Below are 22,655 nucleotides of genomic sequence, written 5' to 3'. Positions count from 1 at the left end.
AATTTAACTCTGGGCATCATATATTACACTGGTTGGATAGCCCAACCGGTGTAATATGTAGAGCCCCAGAGGAAAAAAAAAGATTTAAAAGTTTTTAAAAAGGTATATAACACCGGTTGCGGTATACAATTGGTGTTATATACCACTTTGAGTAAAAAAATATATTACACCGATTATTACTAAGAACCGGTGTAATCTATATATTTTTAATCTATTTTCAAGCACACACCTCTCTCCTCATTTGCGCTATTCTACTCTTTCTGCTCCATTATGCTCCTTTGTCTTCCACTGTCGATATTCATTCGCTTTTCTCTTTGCCTTCGTTTGCTACTCTTGTGTGCCTCCATTTTTCTTCCTCCATCGCTGCCCCCAACTTCGTTTATCTCCTCTCCATTACCACAACCCTTTCAAAAATTTATTTCTTCTTCGCGGCCACCACTTTTCCTCTTCGGCGCCACCGTTCTTTCTCTTTGGTGCCACCATTCTTCTCTTCGGTGCCACCATTCTTCCTCTTCGTTGCCACCAATTCTTCCGTCGCTGCACCTCCATACTCGCACCACATTACACTTGTTCCGCGGCCATAAATCTTTCGTTCATGCTCCAAGGCGAGTTTTTTTATTTTCAAATTTTTTATAATTTTATTTGTAATTTGTAATATTTAATTTGTGATTTTAATTTTACTTTTACTTTTAATTTTAATTTTAAATTTTGTTTTAGTTTTAATTTTAATTATTAATATAGTTTTAATTATTTTTATAGATAATTTTTTTTGCTGCCACATTGCTTTTACTACCGCCGCCACAGTTCATCAGTTCACAGTCCAGGTTAGTTTTTTATTTTTATTTTTAAACATGTTAATTTTAAATTTAATTATTAATTATTATTTATATAGATGATTAGTTTTATTTGTATTAGAAATATATTGTATTATGTCAAATGTTTTGGTATTGGGTTCTAGGGTGATCGACCCTCGACAATTTGTAATGTGTTTTATAAAGTATTATATTTGGAATATAGTGTTGTTTTAATTTTTATATGTTGAACGCATTGGTATTGGATCCGAGGTGATCGGCCCTCGACAATTTGTATTTTGTTTACATCAACTGAAACTTAGTTGATATTGATAGATTAGTTTGTCTATTAGTCATGGACCAGAGTTGGATAGATGAAAGTTGTATTAGTGACATGTATGAAAATAACGTTGAAGAATTTCTACAATTTGCTCAACGAAAGATACTTTTGTCCATGTGTTAATTCTGTGAATGGGAAACAATTAGAAATTAGGTTGATAAGAGAACATGTTCTCTGCGATGGTTTCTTGAAGAATTATATAAAGTGGATATGGCATGGGGAGTTTGTAGACATAACACCTCTATCTGATGGTCAATATTCTCATATACATTATGAACATCACATGGAGGACATGATTCATGATATTGGACAAGATTTTCCAGCAAGCACATATGTGTGATTAATTGAAAGATGATTATGAAACACCTTTTTATCCCGATTGTTCAAGTTTCACACATTTGTCAACAATATTAAAATTAATTAATATTATGACAAGAAATTGGTGGATCGATAAAAGTTTCATTGAGTTGCTCGAGTTGTTGCATGAAATGCTTCCAAAAAGATAATACATTGCCCACCCGTCATTATGAGACGAAGAAGATATTGTGTCCGATGGGTATGGAGTACGAGAAAATACATGCATGTCCCAATGGTTGCATATTGTATAGAAAAGAGTTTGAATCATTGCACAAGTGTCCATGATGTGGGGTATCACGATACAAAGTGAAGTATGGTATCTTCCAACCATTTCGCCATTTAAACGTTTGTTTGCCAATGTTAATGATGCAAAAAACCTCAGGTGGCATGCAAATGGAAAAAAAATTGATGGATTGTTACGACATGTTGCCAATTCACCGCAATGGAAGAAAATTGATTCTTTGTTTCTTGAGTTTGAAAGTGATCCAAGAAATCTTAGAGTTGGTCTTGCAACAGATGGTATGAATCCTTACGGTAATTTAAGTAGCAAACATAGTTTGTGGCCAGTTTTAGTCATTATTTATAATTTGTCGTATTGGTTGTGTATGAAGAGAAGATGATGGAGATCAGGATCAAGAAGAGAAAGAAGCCGAAGATGAAGATGCTCAAGAGGATATTAGCTCATCATCCTTTTTTCCTCAAAGGATTACTAGGAGCAAATTTAAAGAATTAGGAAGTAGTGGTCAAATGTTTTCTCTTTTTGTAGTATCTTTTGTATAAAATGTAAAATGTTTAAATATATAGTTTTTAGGAAGGTGCTAAGAGGGAAACCTAAATATACCTCTTATGTAAAGCATCTTTAGGTATTACTTTTAGAACATTCTAGTAGTTGACCCTTCATACCTCACTATAGGCGTTAGAAGTGGGAGATGTGCAAGGGACCTTTTGGATAGCTTCTTGTGTAAGCTTCTTGTACTTCATGACCGGTCCTTCTCCTATATAAGGAGGGCTTGGGTCCTTCTAAATACAGAATTGATATTGAAACTACCGAAACTCTCCCAATTTGGTGATTGAGTGAGTGAGAATTGTCTTCTCCTCTTCTAGTCTTATCTTGAGTGCATCTTGGAACCTCAAGTGGCGGCATCTACACTCATCTTGAAGCCTTACATCCTTCAAGTGGTGTGTTCATCTCCAAGAACTCCAACCACATAAGTTTCCTTCTCTTTTCTATCTTATTCATCCATTTCTCTGTCTTATAAACTCTAGAAACATGTCTTAGGCTTTTCTTGCACTTTTGTTCGGTTCATTTGTTCCAATTCCTATTTTGTTCGGTTCATTTCATTTGTTAGTCAATTTAATCGGTTTCAATAGCTTTCTTTCTTGCTTTTGTTCGGTTCATTTGCTTTCTAGGTAGTTTTAATCGGTTCCTTTGCTTTCGTGCGCATTTCAATCGGTTCATTTGACAAAAAATGGGTTTCTACATGAGTTTTGGTTTGGTGGCTCAAGTTTTGGTGAGTTCTTGAATGAAAGAACATTGATCCAATTCTAGAAAAGTGGCTATTCATATTCCAACTCAAGTTAATTCCATATCTTGTCTATGAAACATCTCTATCTTGCTATTGGAATCATATCATGTGGTATCATGAGTCTTAGGTTTGTTCTTGTTTGTGTTTGAGTTGTTTTGGCACTTTTAATTCAAGAACTTTACATTCTTGTTGTTTCCTTTCTGTTTTAGGTTATTTTTGAGTATTTCTTGCTGTTTTCTTGTTGTTATTACATTGTGTTTGTGTCATTTTAATTTTTGAATCCTTATAAGTTTTGTCAAAGTCATGTTTCTCGAAAAATGTTATCAATTCTTTGTGGTCCTTTTTATTGTAATTTTTTGTTTCTTGATTTTGGGTGAAGTACAATTTTATGTGTTTGTTTCTTGATCCTTTGGTGCATTTTCTTTTTAGTATTGAGTTCATACTTGTGTATTAGACCTATGCAAGTTCTTAAACATCATTTCTATTATGTCTTTGCTAGTTCTTAATTCTGTTTTTCATTCCTGTTAGGTTTCCTCTGTTTTCTTGAAAACGTGCTGACTGTTTCACTTTATTGCAATTGATTTTCTTACTGGAAATTTCTAAAATTCTGGATTTGAGTTCTTCAGAGTGTTATAAAAAAGTAGAAAAAAGCAGTACATCAAAATTCAATGTACAAAAAAAATGATAAAGTTTACACCTTTTGTACTCCTTTTGTGTAGCCTTTTCTTGTTTACACCTTTTCTTGTTTGTCTTTTATTGTTCTTTAAAGTTTTGTGGTGCTTGGCTTTGAGATTGAGTGCTTTTGCTTTGACATCTTTCATTTGAGGTTACTAAGGCCTCAAGAGTAGATTGGTTTAAGGGAAGTATTCTTTCTTGAAGTGATTTGAGTGACTCTTACCTTCGGCACTTTGTTGTATTTGTTGTTGCTAACATTGTTTTCTTAACTTTGGTTGCTGTTTTCTTTTATCATGGATACATATTCAAGTGCTGAAGCTTCAAAACCACGCTCTACTCATAGGGCTTATGTTCTTAATGAGTTGAAAGAAGTAAGGAAGGCACTTGCTCAAAAAGATGAAGCATTGCAAAGATTGGAAGAACGTATGGCCAAGATTGAATTGAAGCAAGAAGGAGTTGCCCATTCTTTGCATGATAGACAACCTTCTCCTCGGCATTCTTCCAAGAGCTCTTCAAATGTTCACGACAATGGAGAAGATAATAGACGAAGGAGGCATCATCACCATTCAAATGGGGGAAACCACCACCGTGACCAAAAACATCATCAAGACTCCAAGCCACAAGTTCCTTTTATGAAAGTTCCTAGTTTTAATGGTGATAGTGATTCTAATGTGTATCTAGATTGGGAGGCTAAATGTGAACAAATTTTTACAGCTTATGAGGTAGAAGAGGACTATAAGGTGAAAGTAGCCTCTTTAGAATTCATAGATTATGCCATGAAATGGTGGCATAGTATTGTAATGGACATTGGCTATAACAAGAGACCTCCCGTGGTCTCTTGGGATGATTTAAAAGAGTGTATGCGCCTTAGATTTGTGCCACCACACTTTAGGAAAGACCTAATGTTGAAGCTCCAACGGTTTCAACAAGGCACACTAAGTGTGGATGCTTATTTTAAGGAGTTAGAAATGCTTTTACTTAAAGTTAAATTGAAAGAGAGTGAGGAAGCTATGATAGCTAGGTTTGTGAGTGGCCTAAGAAGGGATATTCAAGATGTAGTTGAACTTCAAGAGTATTCATCTTTGGGATCTTTGGTTCACCTTGCAATGAAGGTTGAATCTCAAATTTCTAGACGAAATGCTTTTAAAAACTCTCCCAATGATGGTTACTACAACAACACTTGGAAAAATAAAAAATCCTTTTCAAAACTTCCTTCTAAGGATTCTTCTTTCAAACCTAAGGAATCTAGGCCTCCAATCAAATCGTCTAGTAAGAAATGCTTTAAGTGTATGGGTTATGGTCACATTACTGCTAATTGTCCTTCCAAAAGGAATATGTTTGTGCATAATGGCATTGTAGTTAGTGAGCATGATTCAGATTCCTCTAAGCATTCTTCTCATTCTAGAGCATCAAGTGAGCATGAGAGCGAAAGTCCACTTGAAGGAGATTTGTTGGTTGTGAGAAGACTTCTTGGTCAAGTTTTACAACCTTTTGATGAAAGTCAAAGGGAAAATATTTTTCATACAAGATGTCTTATTCAAAACAACATTTGTTCTTTAATAGTGGATGAAGGTAGTTGTGCTAATGTGGCTAGTACAAGAGTAGTAGATAAGCTTGGATTGCCTACTATCTCTCATACAAAGCCCTACAAATTACAATGGCTAAGTGAGGTAGGCGAAATCATTGTGAACAAACAAGTCCTCATAAATTTCTCTATTGGAAAATACAAAGATGAGGTCTTGTGTGATGTTGTGCCCATGGAAGCTACACATGTTCTTTTAGGAAGGCCATGACAATTTGATAGAAAAGTTTTTCATGATGGCTTTACCAATAAACTTTCTTTTGATTTCCATGGTCACAAGGTCATTTTAAAATCTCTCTCTCCAAGAGAAGTCCATGAGGACCAAATTCTTATGAAGAAAAAGAGGGAAAATGAAAAAGAAAAGAGTTCTAAGAATGCACTTATTATTTTTAGACATGAGGTTCAAAGGGAAATAGTTGCTCAAATCCTATTTTTTTAGCTCTTCCTAGACCTCTTAAGTTAGAACCACTTGAGGATAGTCCACATTGTTTGGATAATTTGGTAAAGGAGTTTCATGATGTGTTTCAAGATCCTCCTAAAGGACTTCCACCTTTAAGAGGGATTGAGCACCAAATTGATTTGATTCCAGGCTCTTCTTTACCAAATCGTCCCGCCTATAGGACCAACCCAAGTGAAACTAGGGAAATTCACCAACAAGTTGAAGAGTTGATTGCTAAAGGGTGGGTTCAAGATAGTATGAGCCCTTGTGCCATGCCTATTATACTTGTCCCTAAGAAAGATGGAACATGGAAGATGTGTTCCGATTGTAGGGCTATAAACAACATTACAATTAAGTATAGGCACCCCATACCTAGGCTTGATGATTTGTTGGATGAATTACATGGTTCCTAAATTTTTTACAAAGATTGATCTTAAAAGCGGCTACAATCAAATCCGTATAAAACTGGGTGATGAATGGAAGACGACTTTTAAGACTAATTTTGGCTTATATGAGTGGTTAGTTATGCCATTTGGTTTAACTAATGCTCCAAGTACATTCATGCGCCTCATGCATCATGTTTTAAGACCATTCATTGGCAAGTTTGTTGTTGTTTATTTTGATGATATCCTCATTTATAGCTTGTCTTTGATTGACCATAGGATGCATGTTAGACAAGTCTTAGAAACCCTTAGGAAAGAACATTTGTATGCTAACCTTGCTAAATGTATGTTTGCACTCGATCATATAGAATTCCTAGGGTTTATTGTTAGTATTAAAGGGGTCCATGTCGATCAATCTAAGGTGGTAGCCATTCAAAATTGGCCAATCCCTACTAATGTGAATGATGTCCGAAGTTTTCATGGCCTTGCTTCTTTTTATAGAAGATTTGTGCCCAAATTTGGTACCATAGCCGCACCCCTCAATGATATAGTGAAAAAGGATGTGGTTTTTAAATGGGGAGAAGCAAAACAACACGCTTTTGATGTTTTAAAACAAAAATTGACTAATGCTCCCATTTTAGCCCTTCCTAATTTTGCTAAAACGTTTGAGATTGAATGTGATGCTTCAAGTATAGGCATTGGGGCTGTTCTCCTTCAAGAGGGCCACCCCATAGCTTACTTTAGTGAGAAATTGAAAGGTAGTCATCTCAACTATTTTATGATAAAGAATTATATGCACTTGTTAGAGCTTTGTTTACTTGGCAACATTACCTTTTTCCTAAAGAGTTTGTGATTCATAGTGATCATGAATCTCTTAAATATTTGAAAAGCCAAAACAAACTCAATAAGAGGCATGTTAAGTGGGTGGAATTCCTTGAGAAATTTCCTTATGTGATCAAACATAAGCAAGGCAAAAATAATGTTGTGGCCGATGCTCTTTCTAGACGCTATGCCTTGCTCAATCTTTTGGGTTCACAAATTCTTGGATTTGATCACATTAAGGATCTTTATCATGATGACCTTGATTTTTCTCTTATCTATCAAGAGTGTGCTAAAGGTGGACACAAAGATGTTTTTATACAAGATGGCTTTCTTTTCAAAGGAAAACGTTTTTGTGTTCCCCAAATGATGAGAATCAAATAAAGGAGGCTTTTATTAATGAAGGGAGAGGTCATTCACCTACACATTTGAAGTTCTTCCTTCTAGTCTTTTCAGAATTAAAAGAAGACATAAAATAAAGAGAGGATCAAGCCTAAAGCCAAAGAAGTCTACAAGTTTTCAAGAATAGGCTTTATTTAAATATCTCTCTTTATAGTTTCTTTTATAAATTTGTAAATAATATAGAATGTTTAAATACATAGTTTTTAGGAAAGGTGCTTAGAGGGAAACCTTAGATACCTCTTTTGTAAAAGCATCTTTAGGCATTAGTTTAGAATTTTCTAGAAGAGTACTCTTCATGCTTCATTTAGGCGCTATTAGTAAGTAGCATATGAAGAGTCTTTTGGTTAGCTTATGTTGTAAGCTTCATGACCAGCCCTTGCTCCTATAAAAGGAGGGCTTAGGTCATTCACAATTGAGATTTGGAATTTGTAGTAAAGAAACTCTCCCAATTTGGTGATTGAGTGAGTGAGATTTGATTTCTCCTCTTCCTAGTCTCATCTTGAGAGCCTTGGTTCCCTCAAGTGGCGGCAATTCACACTTATCTTGGAGCAATCACACTTCAAGTGGCGTGTTCATCAATCAAGTTCTTCATCCACATAAGTTTCCTCTCTTCTCCATTTAGTTCTTCCATTTCCATGTCCATATGAACTCTAAAACAAGTGTAGTTTCATTTATTCGGTTCATCTTCCTTTTCTTGCATTTTTGTTCGGTTCTTTTCAATTTCTTACTGTTTTAATTCAGTTCAGTAGCTCCTTTTCATGTTTTGTTCGGTTCAATTGCTTTCTTTAGAGTTTCAATCGGTTCATTTACTTTCTTGTTCAATTTAATCGGTTCAATTGGCAAGAAATGGGTATTCCATGTGAGTTTGGTGTTTGGTGCAAGTTTTGGTGAGTTCTTGAAACATAGAACATTGATCCATTTCTATTAAAAGTGCCTATTCATTCTCCAACTCAAGTTGATTCCATAAAATGTCAAAGAATCATCTATATCTTGCTATTGGAATCTTATCACCAAAGCTCCATTAGATTATCTCTTGTTAGAGAGGCCCATGAGGGAGGATTAATGGGTCATTTTGGGGTTGCTAAAATTTGGATGTGTTACATGAGGATTTCTTTTGGCCTCATATGCATAAACATGTTAATAGTTTGTGTGATAAATGCATAACTTGTCGTAAAGCTAAATCTAGAATGCATCCCCATGGTTTATATACTCCTCTTTCTGTCCCTTCAATGCCTTGGGTTGATATTTCTATGGATTTCATCTTAGGATTACCCAAGACATCAAAGGGTAAGGACTCCATTTTTGTGGTAGTGGATCGTTTTTCCAAAATGGCACATTTTATTCCTTGCCACAAGGTGGATGCTGCATGTCATATTGCAAATCTCTTCTTCAAGGAAGTGGTTCGTTTACATGGACTTCCTAGAACTATAGTGTCTGATAGAGATTCCAAGTTCTTGAGTCACTTTTGGAAGACCTTGTGGGGTAAACTTGGTACTAAACTTTTATTTTCTACTACTTGTCACCCACAAACCGATGGTCAAACCGAAGTGGTAAATAGAACTTTGGGACAAATGTTGAGATGCTTTATTTTCGGGAATCCAAGGGTTTGGGAGGATTTACTACCACATGTTGAATTTGCTTATAATCGTGTAGTAAATTCCACCACCTCACATTCTCCTTTTGAGGTTGTATATGGGTTTAATCCCTTAACACCTCTTGATATTCTTCCCATTCCCATACTTGATGATGTATTATGCAAAGATAGGGATGAAAAGGCTTCTTTTGTGAAAAATTTGCGTAAAGACATCAAGTTGAGAATTGAGAAGAAGGTTGGCAAGTATGCTGAATTTGCCAACAAAAGGAGGAAAACATTATTGTTTGATGTAGGTGATTGGGTTTGGCTTCATTTGAGGAAAGATCGTTTTCCTACTCAAAGGAAGTCCAAACTTATGCCTAGTGGAGATGGACCTTTTCAAGTCCTAAAGAGGATTAATGATAATGCTTATGAGTTAGATATATCTGATACATTTCTTGGAAGTCATACATTTAATATCAGTGATCTAACTCCTTTTTCTGTAGGTCTCCAGAATTCGTGGTTGAATTCTCTCCAACTCGGGGAGTATGATGGAGATCAAGATCAAGAAGAGAAAGAAGCCGAAGATGAAGATGCTCAAGAGGATATTAGCTCATCATCCATTTTTCCTCAAAGGATTACTAGGAGCAAATTTAAAGAATTAGGAAGTAGTGGTCAAATGTTTTCTCTTTTTGTAGTATCTTTTGTATAAAATGTAAACTGTTTAAATATATAGTTTTTAGGAAGGTGCTAAGAGGGAAACCTAAATATACCTCTTATGTAAAGCATCTTTTTGGTATTAGTTTTAGAACATTCTAGTAGTTGACCCTTCATACCTCACTATAGGCGTTAGAAGTGGGAGATGTGCAAGGGACCTTTTGGATAGCTTCTTGTGTAAGCTTCTTGTACTTCATGACCGGTCCTTCTCCTATATAAGGAGGGCTTGGGTCCTTCTAAATACAGAATTGATATTGAAACTACCGAAACTCTCCCAAATTGGTGATTGAGTGAGTGAAATTTATCTTCTCCTTTTCTAGTCTTATCTTGAGTGCATCTTGGAACCACAAGTGGCGACATCTACACTCATCTTGAAGCCTTACATCCTTCAAGTGGCGTGTTCATCTCCAAGAACTCCAACCACATAAGTTTCCTTCTCTTTTCCATCTTATTCATCCATTTCTCTGTCCTTATAAACTCTAGAAACATGTCTTAGGCTTTTCTTGCACTTTTGTTCAGTTCATTTCATTTGTTAGTCAATTTAATTGGTTCAATAGATTTCTTTCTTGCTTTTGTTCGGTTCATTTGCTTTCTGGTAGTTTTAATCGGTTCCTTTACTTTCTTGTGCATTTCAATCGGTTCATTTGGCAAAAAATGGGTTTCTACATGAGTTTTGGTTTGGTGGCTCAAGTTTTGGTGAGTTCTTGAATGAAAGAACATTGATCCAATTCTAGAAAAGTGCCTATTCATATTCCCACTCAAGTTGATTCCATATCATGTCTATGAAACATCTCTATCTTGCTATTGGAATCATATCAGAAAATATATGATGTTGTCTATGATGATATCAAGACCAAGACAACCTGGAAATGACATAGATGTTTACATAAGTCCATTGATCAAAGACTTGAAGCTTTTATGGGATCAAAGAGTTGAAGTATTTGATGCATATGAGAAGGTCAATTTCAATTTGACGGCATTGCTATTTTGCACCATTAACGATTTTCCAACATATGTGAATTTGAGCGATTATAGTGTTAAAGGATATAGTGTTAGAATGTATGGCCTTAAACTAGAGGGGGGGTGGATGGTTTAAAGAGGGTTTTCGCAAACTTTTAAGTCTAGAATGAAATTACTTCGAGAAAACTTGAATAAAAAATTCAGTTTGCCAAAAACACAAAGCATATAAGCAAAGCACCAGAAAAAAAATCGGTTGTTTCGCAGAAACAATCGGTTGTTTATACCAGTTCACAAATATAAAACTGAATTTAAAGATTTCAAAGGATAGAGAGATTGAACTCACAGGTTTATACTGGTTCACTCTTAACCAAGAGCTACATCCAGTCTTTCTAGAAACCACTGGGGAATCCACTAAGCAATCAACCCTAGATTCCTTACAACACCACCAAAGAAGTGACCTTGATCCCCTCAAGACACACACTTCCTTTGGCTCAGCAGAACACCATTAAGAATGTTAATCTTGACAACCTCAAAAACACACAACACTTCTCAGCTTCACACACAAAGTTTCTTCAAAGGTATAAAGGATTACACTTGTTACAGAAAAGATCTGAAATCAATACAAGATGAAAATCCTATATCCACTCTCTTTGATCCAAGCAATCTCAATGCAAACTTCAACTCTTCAAAAGCAAAATCAGTGAAAAACTCAAATTTGTTTTTCTTTAATTGAAACTAAGTTGTTGTTTGTTACAAAATCTGAACAAACTATTTATTGCATTCAAAGCCTGGTCAAAGCATTTAAAACTGAAGCGTATTCAGTTATAAAATCATTTAATGCTCAGTCAAAGCACAAAACAATTTTCTGTTTTGGTCCCAAAACAAACAATCGGTTGTTTTCACGAATCAATCTGTTGTTTTGGTTTGACAGCAAGTCAACCATGAGAAATAGTTTTCAACTTTTCTAAAAACACCTAAGTATAAAGCAATCGGTTGTTTCGACAAAAGAAGGTTGTTTTTCACTTAGTTTGAAAAAAACTTTTCTTTTAAAAGGTTTGAGAATGCTTAAGCTTTGGATTCAATCAAGAGTGGATTTACACACATAATCTACCCCAGATCCTATCTAAAGACAGCTCAGCAACAACAAGCACAACCAGCCTTCTATCATCCTTCAAAGGGTTTGGATTCTTCAAAGCTTGAACACACTTGATTCAACAATCTCCCCCTATTTGATGAAGATAAATCCCAGGTTGCTTGTGTTGGATTTGATTGAATCTGAAGCAGTTCCTGCAAGACAAAGTTTAAGCAAAGCACAATATCTCTGATATAGGGTTAGAGTAAAAACATAAACAATATATCAGCAGTTCTAAAACCAGCAGAAATAAGGCTTACTTAAACACTCATACAAATCATAGAGTTTTGCAGAAATTAAAAGATAAAGAAAGACAACACAACATAAATCTCCCCCTATTTGTCTTCACAAATAGACAAAAAGAAGAGATAAAAAGATAATTGTTCCAGATCATACAGAAATTTAAAACAAAAGCAATTAAATTGATACAAGACCAAAAACAATCGGTTGTGTCGTAAATTCAACCGGTTGTTTTTCCTTTAAACTTCCTTGCCATACTGGAGTTCAAAGATTTGATTCTGAACAACTTCTATCTGTTCATCCAAGGTCATGAACCGTGTATCCATGCTGTTGAACCTGTTGTCTATATTATGGAAGTTGCTTACACACAAATCATGAAGATTTCTTTGATTCTCGGAAAATCCATTAAGCCTATTGACCATGTATCTTTCAAAAGAAGACATGGATGGCATTTCATCTCCTTGATTCCCTGCACTGGTTCCAACACCTAGATTGGTTTCAGGTTGCTCTTCTTGATGAAAATCCATGTCAGCAGCTTGATCTTCTTCATCAAAAATCAGCAGCTGCAGCACTTAATGAGGCACCATGATCACCATCTTTGCTCACCAATTTGCCACCTACTTTGGTGAATCCCATCTTGCTAAGAAAGCCATTGTTCATCTCTTGAGTTGACTTAACCAACTCAGATGACTCATCTTCCAGATTCACTTCAAAATAAAGTAGAAATTTAGAGATCAAAACAACATAGGGATAGTGATAATCACTTAACCTCATGGCTTTTTGCATGTGTTCTTTGATGATGTGGATCCAATTGATTATGATCTTCTTCATGATGCAGTAGATGTACACTAGGTCCTCTTCTGTTAGGACAGAATTATTGCTCCCCCTTGGAGTAAGAATCCAAGTTACAATAAGAGCAAACAACCTTTCTTCTAGCTTTAAGCCTCCAACCGAACAAGTTCTCACTTGGGCATTTTGATTTTTCAAGCAACTCCTGTAGTATTGGACTTTGTTGAAATCCTCTACTACTCCAAGGTTTCCCTTGTTGATTCTTAGGCCAGCATATTTCAAACCAGCAACTGCAGTCCACACATCATAAGTGATCTCCATGTCAACTCCCTTCACATGAGAAACAAGGTTGTTTCCCTCAAACTTGAGATTGGTGTAGAACACCCGAATCAAGTCAGGGTAGATGTTTCCCTTCATCTCCAAGAACCTTCTTAGAGACTGATCTTTGAGCAGCTTCCTCACATTTTCTATCTTTTGGCTTTTCAGCCAATCAAAGGAAACAACTTTGGGGTTGTTTATCACCTTTATGCTAGTTTCAAACCTATACCTTTCAATAAGCTCATTGTCTCCAAAAAACCAGTCCTCTAATCTTCCTCCAGACCTCACTGCTCTGGTTTTGACCCTCTTTGATGTAGTAGGTGTTGATTCCATGACAGCAGAAAAAGGGGCAAAGAAGACTCACACAAGGAGAGCAAAAGTTGTTGCAAGAGATGACTCAATTGGTTGTTCTTATGAGAGTGAACAACTGCAACAGAATTTAAAGAAAACACAGAACCAAACTGCATTCAATGACGTGAGTGGGTTTCAGTTTTTCAGAGAGAAAAGACTTGACCAAGACCTGCACAGAAAACGTCAGAAAAAGCAGAAAATCACATGGTCATCACATGTGATCTTTGCTAGTCATAAAAGCTCTTAAACTTTCAAGATTTTGGAATATATTCCTTTATGACATGTTGTAACTTCCTTCAGAACATAAACAGGCTTTCAATACAACTTTATTGACCCAAATCCTTTCGTAATTGATATCTGCAACAAATAGAAATTAAATCCATTCTTTCACAGTGCTGTCAGATAAAAAACAATCGGTTGTTTTTCTGCAGCAACAAAACAAATTTTGAATTTTTAATCATGAGCAGAAAGGATTCAAATCAGATGTATTTGAACATTTTTAAAAGAGATATTTAAGCATGAATATGAATTTAAGAAGGAATTAAAGATAGAGATAAGAAAAGTCTTATCCTTTATGATGTTCCTTCAATGAGTCATATGCCTTTTGATCAAGAAGCCTCTTTTGACTATTGAGAGCCTTGGACAGATACATAACATTGATTCAGCTTGAATGTTAGTCTTTTTCTTCCAAGAACCTGATCAGATGACTCAGTTCCACATATTCCTTTAGATTCCCTGCATAAACATGAATTCAAGCAACAAGGTTTGATCCCCTTACAAATGTGGGTCCACATGGTTTACTTTTATCATTTGAAACCTCACAACCTTTAGGAATCCATTTCATAAAGCCTCTGGGAACAATTTTTTTTCTTATTTTGCAGAATCTAACAGAATGACCTTTCTTCATGCAATAAAAGCATGTAACAACCGGTTGTTTCGACTTAACAATCAGTTGTTTTACTGGCTTTCTTGAAAAACTTTTTGAAAACTTATCTTGCTTATTTTGTGGATTAAAACCTAATCCAGCTCTTCCAAAAACATAGTTTTGAGATGCCAAGACATTCTCCAAGTTGGATTTTTCTTTTGAAAGGTTATCCACAGTACTTACAAGATAATGCACTTTCCTTTCAAGATTTTCACAATTTTCGCAAATGAGAGTGTCACACTTGCAAGAAGAGTTTTTGCAATGAGTTTCAAGATTTTCAAAATCCCTTTTTGATTTTTCCAGCTCTTCTTCAAGTGCCTTAACTCTCTTTTCAAGCTAGCTGTTAAGATCTTTCAATCAGTTGTTTGAAAGAACCAATCAATTAGCTTCATCATGTGTTTCTTGAAAAGCTTAAAGCAATTCACTATAATTTTGTTCATTTAAAGAAGCACATGAACTTACTTCAATTGAGCTGCTTGACTCATCATCTCCTTCAGTAATCAAGCATATGTTTGCCCTTTCTTCTTCACTTGATGATGAGCTTGATGAGGAGACTTCATTCTCATCCCAAGCTATGTAGGCCCTTTTTGACTTTCCCTTCTTTTCTTTGTAGCTTGACTTCTTCTCCTTGCTTTCTTTGTTTGGGCAATCTGCCTTTATGTGCCCTTGCTCACCATAACCAAAACAGGTATAGTTATTGGAATTAAAATCATTGGATTTTTTTGTTTCCATACCTTTCTTTGTTGGTGTCTTTGTTGCGGTTCCTTTCCAAGAATTTGCTAAACTTTCTAGATAACAAACTAAGGTTCTCTTCATCACTTTCATCATTGGATTCTTGCTTGCTTTTGTGCTTGACAACTTTTAAGGCAATACTCCTTACATGCTTGTCTTCGCTTTCTTGAACATTGAGTCGATTCATTTCTAACTTATGTTCCCTAAGCTTGCCAAACAAAGAAGCCATACTCAATGATGTTAGATCTTTAGATTCAGATATAACAGTTACCTTAGGTTGCCAATCAAGACATTTGAGGATCTTGATGTTTAGCTCTTCTTTTTCAAAGGTTTTGTCAAGGCTCATGAGATGATTGATGATGTGCGTGAACCTTTTCTGAACTTCAGCAATTGTCTCACCCATGAGCATTCTGAACATTTCATACTCTTGGATTAGAGTATGCTTTCTAGCTCTTTTCACCTCATTGGTACCTTCATGAGTTACCTCCAAGGTGTCCCACATTTCCTTTGCTGATTTGCATTGAGAGACCCTGAAAAATTCATCTGAATTCAAGGCAGAAGTTATTATGTTTTTAGCAATGCAATCAAATTTGGCCTTCTTGCTTTCAGAATCAGTCCATTGAGACCAAGGTTTTTCAATGGAAGATCCATCTTTTTCAAATTTTGGAATAAAGGGGCCATTTTCAATTGCATCCCAAATACCTTTGTCAAGTGATTCTACAAAGATTTTCATTATAACTTTCCAAAATTGGTAGTTTAAACCACAAAACAGAGGTGGTCTTGATTGAAGCACCTTCCCCAAAAGGTAGTCTATCAGCCATTTAAAAACAGTTTTAGGATCACACTTGAATAAATTTCAAGAACCAAGCTCTTGATGCCAATTGTTAGAATGTAAGGCTTTAAACTAGAGGGGGGGGGTGAATGGTTTAAAGAGGGTTTTCGCAAACTTTTAAGTCTAGAATGAAATTACTTCGAGAAAACTTGAATCAGAATTCAGTTTGCAAAAAACACAAAGCAAATAAGCACAACACCAGAAAAACAATCGGTTGTTTCGCAGAAACAATCGATTGTTTATACCAGTTCACAACTATAAAACTGAATTTAAAGAGTTCAAAGGATAGATTGATTGAACACACAGGTTTATACTGGTTCACTCTTGACCAAGAGCTACATCCAGTCTTCCCAGAAACCACTGGGGAATTCACTAAGCAATCAACCCTAGATTCTTTACAACACAACCAAAGAAGTGACCTTGATCCCCTCAAGACACACACTTCCTTTGGCTCAGCACAACACCACTAAGAATGTTGATCTTGACAACCTCAAAAACACACAACACTTCTCAGCTTCACACACAAAGTTTCTTCAAAGGTACAAAGGATTACACTTGTTACAGAAAAGATCTGAAATCAATACAAGATGAAAATCCTATATCCACTCTCTTTGATCCAAGCAATCTCAATGCAAACTTCAACTCTTCAAAAGCAAAATCAGTGAAAAACTCAAATTTGTTTTTCTTTGATTAAAACTAAGTTCTTGTTTGTTACAAAATCTGAACAAACTATTTATTGCATTCAAAGCCTGGTCAAAGCATTTAAAACTGGAGCGTATTTAGTTATAAAATCATTTAATGCTCAGTCAAAGCAAAAAACAGTTTTCTGTTATGGTCTCAAAACAAACAATCGGTTGTTTTCACGAATCAATCAGTTGTTTTGGTTTGACAGCAATTCAACCATCAAAAACAGTTTTCAACCTTTCTAAAAACACCTAAGTATAAAAGAATCGGTTGTTTCGAGAAAAGAACAGGTTGTTCTTCACTTAGTTTGAAAAACACTTTTCTTTTAAAAAAGGTTTGAGAATGCTTAAGCTTTGGATTCAATCAAGAGTGGATTTACACACATAATCTACCCCAGATCCTATCTAAAGACAGCTCAACAACAACAAGCACAACCAGCCTTCTATCATCTTTCAAAGGGTTTGGATTCTTCAAAGCTTGAACACACTTGATTCAACATATAGTGCTTGCCCTATATATGAAGAGAACAGAAGTTACCATCAACTGAAACATGGGAGGAAAACTTCTTACATTGGACATCGAAGGTTTTTGAAATGTAATCACCTTTATCGTAGGTTAAAGAAAGCTTTTAATGGATCTCAGGAGGAGAAAATTGCACCTCCACCCTTAACTGGCAAGGAAGTGTACAACCGAGTCTGCAATGTGAATGTGAATTTTGGAAAAGCACAGAAGAAACACATTGTGAAAAACATCTGGAAGAAGAAATCCATATTCTTTGAACTTCCATATTGGTTAAAGTTAGATGTTAGACATTTGATAGATGTAATGCATGTGGAAAAAATGTTTGTGATGGTATAATTGACACGTTATTGAATATTAAAAGAAAGACAAAGTTGGTATAAATGCTCATAAAGATCTAGTTGAGATGGGTATTCGCTTGGAGTTGCAACTACAACCTCATGGTAAACGAGCATATTTGCCTCCAACATGTCATACTTTGTCAAAATCTAAAAAGTTAAGTTTTTGTGGGTGTATGCGGGGAGTTCAAGTACCACAAAGATACTCTTCAAATATTAAAAGTCTTGTGTCAATGCAAGATTTGAAACTTATGGGATTAAAATCTCATAATTGTCATGTTCTCATGCAAGACCTTCTCCTAGTTGCTATTTGTGGAATTTTACCAAAAAATGTTAGACAAGTGATCACTCCCCTATGCATATTCTTCAATGCTATTTGTAGAAAAGTTATTGATCCTAATAGCTTGTATGAATTAGAAAATGAAGCTATCATTATCTTGTGTAAACTAGAGATGTATTTTCTTCCTTCATTTTTTGACATCATGGTTCATCTAATTGTTCATTTAATGAGGGAAATTAGAATATGTGGTCCTATTTTTTTATGTTGGATGTACCAAGTTGAGCGATGCATGAAGATATTCAAAGGGTATGTGAAGAATGCGTACCGTCCAGAAGCATCTATTGTTGAGAGATACATTGCCGAGGAAGCAAGTGAGTTTTGTACAACGTATATGTCAGAAGTAGAAGCCCTAGGAGTTCCAAAGTCCAGGCATGAAGCAATGTGTGAAGGTAAAGGCACACGAGGTGTGAGGGTGGTTCAAAAAGACCAACATGAAGTTCTCCAAGCACATTTGTATATTTTGAACAACACCGATGATGTTCTTCCTTATATAGATGCACATAAGATGTTGTTAAAGTCAATGAACCCTCGTGCAAATGAGAAATAGTTGTTGACTAAGCATAACAAGACCTTCTTGAAATGGTTTAAAGATAAAATTGGTCAAGAAGATTTTGATATTGAGGAATTGAAATGGTTAGCATGAGGACCTAACTTTGATGTCATAACTTGGACTGGGTACGATATTAATATGATTTTTTTTATACAAAAACTGAAGATGAAAAAGGTACTATGTAGAATAGCGATGTTACCCTTGAGGCAGAATCTATGCACTTTGCTAGTTCAAAAAACAATAATCCTATTGTGGCTACTCTAAGTTACTTTGGAGTAATTAAAGAAATCTGGGAGGTTGACTATGTCAAATTTAGAGTGCTTGTATTTAAGTGTAAATGGGTTGATTATAACATAAGAGTGTATTTAGATGACTTGGGTTTTACTTTGGTTGATCTTACAAAGATAGCGTGGAAGGAAGATCCTTTCATTATGGCTTACCAAGCAAAACAAGTTTTTATGTGAAAGATCCTTCTAATGAAAGGTTGTCAGTTATCATACATGGAGAATTGAACATGATGTTCATCCACAAGATGACTCAAAGCTCCAATTTGTAGATAAATCTTCATTCTCAAGATAATTACCTCATTTGAATGACGAAAATGATGTAGATGAAGTACATGCTACACGCCATGATCACAATGAAGGAATATGGGAGAACATTTTAACACTTCCACAATAGAAATCAACTATTTTTCATTAGCTTTACTATTTAAAAATTTGTTTTTTTAATTTAAATATATATCTCAAACTTGTTTATGTTCTTTGTAGGTTGATCACATAACTAAGTCATCAAGGAAGACTAGGGATCCCACACAACTGAAAATCTTTTAATTAGGCGTATGGGTAGTAATAAGGTTCCAGTTCAAATAGACCCTCAGACTGGCAGGGCATCAAGCCCTAATCAGGCCCAAATTGTAAGTTATTTAAGAGCCTTAGCTAGATCTAAGGTCTCTATCTTGATCCCTAACTGGGACCACGTATCAGAAGTATACAAGAATCTCATATGGGAGGAAATTTGTGTAAGTTATTTATTTAAATGTTATTAAATAATTTGTATATTGAATTTACATTTTAATGATTTATTTATCATAATTTGTAGACAAATTTTGAGTTTGAGACTTTGAATTTGGTTCAAAGCAAAATAATGTTTTCAATAACTACAAAATTGAGGCAATTCAAGACAAATATGACAATCCATTACATCTTTGGTAAATACAAGGACAAGTCTCCTTGTGGAAAATATTCTATAGATGAAGAGACATGGTCTCAATTTGTTAAGAGTCGAACGGATCCCAAATGGGAGGTTGGTGAACATTTCATTATATATGTTATTAAATCTTATAATGGATTTCATAATTTATGTGTATGATGTATTTATAGGAAAAGAGGAAGAAAGCTCAGATGATTGCACAAAAAGATGCTACCCCCCATAGACTATCTCGGGGAGGTTATTATCTGCTAGAGAGAAGAATAGTAAAAGAAAAGTTAAAGAGACAACAGAAAAAATCTGGTTCTAGTGAACTTATTTGTCCTCCATTCCCACCTAGTCGACATTTGAAATGGAAGTTGGCTAGAACTAAACTAGGGGGTAAAATGACATATGAGAAATAATTAGAGATTTCTCAGTGTATTGGAAATTCATAATTACATGTCATATTTTATTTTACAAACTTATCATTACATATTATTATATTAATACATTGTATTATTCTTTAAAGGATGAGCTAGTGGGGCAAAGCTCACAGGGAAGTTTTGTTCCCAAAGGTCGAGATGACATCTTGACCATGGCCATTGGGACTGAAGAACACCTTAGGCGTGTTCGTATGACTGGTTTTGGTGTTGATGTTAAACAATATTTTGGATTAGTTTCTCGACCTAGCTTTTGTGCAAATGCTAATCAGTAGATGATGGATCAATTAGCTGCACAAGTGACAAAGAGATTGACTGAACAATTGACTAAGAGCATAAAAGAACAAGTTACTCCAGAGTTAAGAGATGAATTCAAGCAAAGATATAATCCCTCTGAACCAGTGGATGTAATTTATGCTCGTGGTTGAGCTAGCACCAAAGGTAGCTGATGGTAGAGCCCCCAGCCACACACAACCACATATTAAGGAGGATGAAAACCTAGAGGTTGTTTATGAATTTATTTGCAAATATGAGTCTAATTGGGCTTTTGTTTATTTTTGTAGGCCCAAATCAAGAGGACAAATTTAGGGTGAAGGAATGTACAAACATATTCAAGAAGACCTCCAACTCATGAAAACATAAACTAAAGCTTTGGTCAGAAGAACACAAGAAAACTAAGTTCCGACTGACTAGTCAACATTACTTTTGAGCCAAGCTTTAGCTTAAATAAATTGTATCAAGTTTTTTAGGATTTCATGGGCCATGTATTGGGCCTAGAAGCATAGAATAATTAGACCAAATATTTGGGCCAAGTAGCATAGGTTTTTGGCCTTGTATTTGGGCCAATAGTAAAATAGGTCTAGTTAGAGTTAAAAATGACTAATTAGGGTAACAATTAAGCTTCTTTGAGCCCAATGTAACCCTAAAATATCTAGGGTATATTAGAGGATGAAAATTACCTTAGCATGGAGCACATGAACGTTCACATGGCAGCCTAGGAGTGGAGAGAATTTAGCATGGAAGGTGTGAGCTCAACATAGAAAGCATGACTCCACATGGCACCTTCTCATTGGAGAGTTTTATTTTGAATTTTCAAATTTTAGCTCCAAAATGTTTAGCCCTCTCTCCTATATATTGAGGTGCTTGGGTCATGAATTATTAAGATCAAATATATGAGTGAATTGCTGCCAAATTTGCGTGCTTTCTCACTCCCTTGGTTAGACTTTCTAGGATAAACACCTTGATCTTCTTCTTCACCTTTTTCAAGTGATATGTCCCAACCAATCACTCTCCCTACTTTTCATACACCTTCAAGGAAACCATAGCTCCATTGGAGCCATCCTTGTCCACTTCCTTCATTAAGCTTCCGCACAAGTTCATCAAAAATCCAAGAAACCAATTCGGAATGAAGGCTACACCATCAGTAGCTGTGATGTGGAGGACTTTGAAGATGATGACACCGAATCCTTCTATCAATGCAGGTTATTTGTTGATTGAAATTATCCTCGTGTAGTGGCCATTGGGAGAGTGTATCTAGGAGGTTCAACCATTCACATTGTGCCCATACAGAGTGATTTATCTGGAGTGGTGGTTGAAAACGTTAGAGATGCATCTGCTACAATTCCAGTGCCCACATTAGATATTAATACAATGAGAGAGGCACTTGGAACATTTATTGCATTGCCTACACATCTCATTAAGACCATTTCAAAAAATTATCAGGTACATTTCATTAAGAGCTATTAGTGTTAGAGTGGTTTTTAGATTTATACTTTATATTTGTGATTATGTTTTACAGAACTCTACTATGAGACAAAATGCACCAATTAGTGGTCATTTAAGCCCTCAAGTCCAACCATATGTCAATGTAATCCAAGAGTTGGTCAGAGTTTCAAATCAAATGTTTAAGATTCTTGTGTGATTCCTTGGGATGCCACATTATTTGGGGTTGACAATGGTGGTATACCATTGTACATAACCATGCAAGATTTCTCTAAAATCATCTAAGGTTGTTGAACATCACAGTTATTCAACTATGGATGATGTAAGTACCCTTAATAATTACATGCTATTTAATCAAATAATGTTTCATGAATCATGTCACTGATATTTATATTAACAATGTAGGTATAAAAATAAGATAATTATCAACATGGAAAATTTTGATACTTTGGTTTCCTTGAGCCCCAATCCATATAGAAGCTTGGGAATAAAAAACTTGATTGTCAGACTTACATTCAAAGATGGATTCAGACATCAAGCAAAAGGATTTATTTTACTCCTTTTATAAATGGGTAAGTAAAACTTGATACATTTAGAGTTTACATGATTATAAAAATGACTAATGAAATGTTTTATACTAGGTCTCATTGGTAATTGATGTTTATTTGTTCCATAGACAACACTGTTGTTTGGTTTTGTTCACTGCATAGGAAGCCAAGTCAAGATATGAAGACTATAATACAAATGTATGTTATTGTAAATTATATAAATTATTGTGAATTACTAATGATTTTTCTCTTTTTAGTGCAATCAATGTGCACTGTCTTAGGGGTTGATCCACTTCATCATCACAAAATCTACGTTGGATTTATCCTAAGGTATATATTCACTTCATTTAAACTATTAATTTTTACTTTTTTTTAGTTCAATTAAATTAATTGTTACTTATATTTCATAATAGTGCAATAAACAACAAGGGAACTTTGAA

Source organism: Phaseolus vulgaris, chromosome 3 (genome assembly GCF_000499845.2).
Source record: "Phaseolus vulgaris cultivar G19833 chromosome 3, P. vulgaris v2.0, whole genome shotgun sequence".
Taxonomy (NCBI): domain Eukaryota; kingdom Viridiplantae; phylum Streptophyta; class Magnoliopsida; order Fabales; family Fabaceae; genus Phaseolus; species Phaseolus vulgaris.
The sequence above is the reverse complement of the archived record's forward strand: the minus strand, read 5'-3'. Positions refer to the sequence as shown.